General features: G+C 43.2%; 1 pseudogene; it reads left to right on the top strand.

Moving 5' to 3' along the window:
* The first annotated feature begins 1872 nt into the window (after nucleotides 1-1872).
* LOC131760596 (xaa-Pro aminopeptidase 3 pseudogene) lies at nucleotides 1873-2629 on the top strand (annotated as a pseudogene).
* Nucleotides 2630-4458: the final 1829 nt, after the last annotated feature.

Genomic DNA, 4458 nt, shown 5'->3' with positions numbered 1-4458 from the left:
TCCATCTGTTTCACAGCCACTGTGCCTTGACTGGGTGCACCTGACAACACAAACTCCAGAAATGGATTTCAAAGCAAGTTAGCAAGCTGAGATTTAGGCTATGTGTTAGGATAAGATTTTTTTATATTAACAGCTGCCCTTTTTATATTATACTTCATTATCCCCAGGCCTCAACACCTAAGTAATAGTAATTTCCATAATCATTGTCTTCTAGAAGGGATGAGATAGTGCAGAAAAGTAGAAATCGTCTTTAGGTCTCTTCTTGGCTTTAGTGTCTAAAAACTTAAGCCAATAAGAGAAGATTTAGAGTTTAGCCAGAAGTGATAAATGTATTTGAAGAGAGATCTCACAGCCCCCAGCCACAAGTCATGAAAAAGATATCCCAGGTGAGGGTGAGGTAAAGGGCTGAGATACAAGAAAGGATTAATGATATAGGAAGTGTCCAGTGGAAGGGTCTGTCTCATCTTTTCTGTGTAGGGTCTCAAGGAGGCATCCAAACTCTAGACACTTTGGAAGGAGACAGGAATATCCCATGACAGAATGACAACAAGGTGTGTGCAGGCAGGAGGACCCCTTCCAGCCTTGCCCTGTGGCCCAGAGAAGCGTGCAAAAGGTGGAAAATAGCACTGACCCAAAAGGGCAAGGCAGATAGGAGAAAGAACATCTCAACGATAGTCAAGGTGCATGGAAAACCAGCCAAATGGCACCAGATGATGTAGGCCCCAGTGCCTTGGTACTTTGTAAGCTCACTCAGAATTTAAGTACAATGTTGAAGAAAGTGGCTGGTCCCCACATTGGCTGAGATTTTGTTTCTACTCCCTATGCTAAGTGATGGCCCAGAAGAAGTTCAATTAGTGAGCAGAAACTGAGAAAGTCTTATTTCTTGAATGCATGAGTTGATGAACCAAGTCTTTTCTTTTTTTCTATTTCTATGATGGCATGTGGACACAGTTTTTTCAAGAAAGAAACACAATAAACAACAACAGTTAACTTCTGAGAAGAGGCTTTGACTTTCACTGACTAAATTTTTATATCATTTGCATATTCTAAATATTCATAAATCTTAGCTTTGTAGTTTATAAGTTCTTCTGGAGTTAACATAAGCAATAGCAATTATGTATTAAAATTGGAATTTAAAACAAGGATAATATTTATGGACTATACATAGTCTCAAGAATGCATGAAAAATTTCTACAAGAATGCACGAGAAACTGTTAACACCTGTTGAGCCAACAGGTTGGTGGTAGGAAAAAGACTTACTATTAATGTACGATTTGAATGTGTTTTACATGTTATATTTTTATTCTTTTATTTTTTAACATCTTTATTGGAGTATAATTGCTTTACAATGGTGTGTTAGTTTCTGCTCTATAACAAAGTGAATCAGCTATACATATACATATATCCCTATTATTTATTACTTTTCCAAATTAAAAACAATGTGCTCCAACATTGGCTTCTTCTTTTGCTGATCTCCCATCGTACCACATCTGCACTACACAGATGGGCACCTGTGGTACTTCATCATTTCAGAGAGCACAAGCTTCTCCAGTTGGATGGTAATGATGTTGAGGATGAATGTCATCTAAGCCCTCTTGGTAGTTCCCACAGCACTAAGCACAAGGATGAGTATATAGTAAGCATTTAATAGCTACTCATTGATGGACTTTTTGTCATGGCGTTTATATATGTATTTGTGAAACTATTTGCTTAATGATTTGCCCCCCTCACTGAACAAATTGGGGAATTAATGACCATTTTGCTTACCATTGGATCCCTGGCACTTGCCTCAGGACCTGGTATATGGTAGGTGCTCAATAAACATTTCCTGAGTTTTCCACGTTTCCTTCCTGAAGCACGAGCATGGCAGTAATGCCTTGACTACTCTCAGCAACTAAGCTTATTCCCACAGTAGCAAGCTCCCGCAGCCTCTCCGGATGCATGTCATGCTCGCAGTGAAGGTACTCCCTGCAACCCATCCGAAAGAGGAGGATTCCAAACCGATACTTAGGCCAGCCCAGGCCCTTTACACACCCACACCTCCTCAGACCAGGGGAGGTGACACCAGGACTATCCCAGGTGGAATATACTCTTCGTAGACACAAACTAATATCTCTCATCTACAAGGAAGCACAAGGGCAGAGTGGTACAGACCACACAGTGGTACTGCTGTCCAACCCTACATACTATATGAGCAATGATAGCTCCTATACTTTCCACCAAGGCAACAATTTCCTGTACCTGTGTGAATTCTAAGAGGCTGATAGCATTCTGGTCCTTCAAAGCCTCCCCGGCAAGCAGTTACCAGCACACAAGGCCATGCTTTTTGTGCCTCAGAGAGATCCCAGTCAAGAACTTGAGGATGGCCCCCAATCTGGTACTGATGGAGCAACAGCTCTAACTGGCAGGGATGAAGCCTATATGCTGGAAGAATTTCAACATGTTGGACCGAAACTGAAAGCTGAGACACGTACACTGTGGTATGACTGGATGAGGCCCGCTCACACAGCTCCACTGTGACTACTTGCAGCAGTTGGCAGAGGTCAAAGCCAGGAGCAAGAACAAGGTTCGGGCTGTGCAGCAGCTGGTACAACATCTCAGGCTGATCAGATCTCCTGCAGAGACGTAGAGAATGGACTTGAGGACACGGCGAGGGGGAGAGGTAAGCTGTGACGAAGTGAGAGAGTGGCATGGACATATATACACTACCAAACATAAAATAGATAGCTAGCGGGAAGCAGCTGCATAGCACAGGGAGATCAGCTTGGTGCTTTGTGACCACCTAGAGGGGTGGGATAGGGAGGGTGGGAAAGAGGGAGACGCAAGAGGGAAGAGATATGGGAACATATGTATATGTATAACTGATTCACTTTGTTGTAAAGCAGAAACTAACACACCATTGTAAAGCAATTATACTCCAATAAAGATGTTAAGTATATATATATATATATATATATGAATGCCCCCCCAAAAAAAATCTCCTGCAGAAATTGAACAAATGCAGATTGCTGGGAAGCTGACATCACAGGCTTTCATAGAGAGCATGTTTGCCAGTAAAGCCCCTGTAGAGGAAGGCTTTCTTTATGTTAAGTTTGAATTTGAATGCCGGGCCCGTGGTGCAGACGTCTTAGCCTACCCACCTGTGGTTGCTGGAGGTAATGGGTCAAACACTCTGCACTGTGTGAAGAACAATCAACGCATCGAGGATGCGGAAATGGTGCTGCTGGATGGACGTTGTGAGTCTTCTTGCTATGTGAATGACATAACATAATATAAGTGACATCACACCTAATATAAGATTTTGGGGTAATGCTTATATATTTTGCGCCAATCACCAAGGTCTTTGTCTACAGTGAAAACCACCCATCAGTGATTGTGGGTGGCCAGTACGTACCTTCCATAACACCTGCCTACATATCCAGGAGCCCACATAGCTACCGGCACCACGTGAGCCTTCAAGGCTCCCTCACATTGGTGTCCCACAGTCACACCATTCAGCAACAGTCCAGATTCCAGCAACACTAGCTATTGAACAAAACATTTCTGAGCCTTTCTTACTATTTGGTTGCCTGGGACCTGGAAGGTGTTTAGATTCTTGATAAGGAAGGAAATGAAAGAAAGAAAAGTATATCTGTGTCTGCTATAGATCCAGACCTCCATCCATCTGTTCTCAATCTAAAGATGATTCCTTTCCCAGACATCCATGCTTTCTTTATAGATTCTTAATGCATTGACCCTCAGAGCACACCCTTGAAGCTGCTTCCCTGGCCAAGGGCAGATCCTCTACTTACCCTATTAAAGTCAGAGGAATGGCACCCAGTATTCAGGCAGACACCCCGGTTATCATTCTGTGATTTCCTCTAATGCCGATAAAAACAAAATATGCAACCCACCCAGTAGCTGTGAACACCCTGTGATCCTTTCCTTCCTTGGACGTTAGCACTGGAAGGACAATGGGAAAGACTCATGTTTCCCTCAACACAGCACTGGATGCAATTATATAAAACTCACTTTGCAACGTGAACAGGGCTAGACTACTGCAAATAGGTTATTCGGGAGCTTCTGTCATAAGGGGAAGCTTTAAGAACTGGTGTGTTCACCTCCTTTAAACCTGAATATGAGCTCAAGATGTATAAAACATGCTGATTGTTAGAACATAACTTCGAAAATGTTTAAGAAAATATTTGCTTTAGGGAAGAACGGGCTTGGAGATTAACACTCCTTGCAGTACTAGAGGTTTGCCCATCTTGTCAGAGAAACCCAAGGCAGACAGGCAGTGACTTCATCAAGAGACAGAGATAATGTTAGCAACCAAAGTGGTACAGATTGTGTCCTGACAGTGCCCACCCGCAAATGCTTGGCTGTGCTCAGCAGCTGTGGGAATGGATGGCTGCACAGCTGGAGTCATCACCCCTGCGCCTGCCCTCCTCACCCCCCTCCAACTTCTCAGTCCTGTGC

The sequence above is a fragment of the Kogia breviceps genome, chromosome 7, assembly GCF_026419965.1.
Source record: "Kogia breviceps isolate mKogBre1 chromosome 7, mKogBre1 haplotype 1, whole genome shotgun sequence".
NCBI classification, from domain to species: Eukaryota; Metazoa; Chordata; class Mammalia; order Artiodactyla; family Physeteridae; genus Kogia; species Kogia breviceps.
Note: the sequence above shows the minus strand (reverse complement) of the source record. Positions and strands in the feature narration are given on the sequence as shown.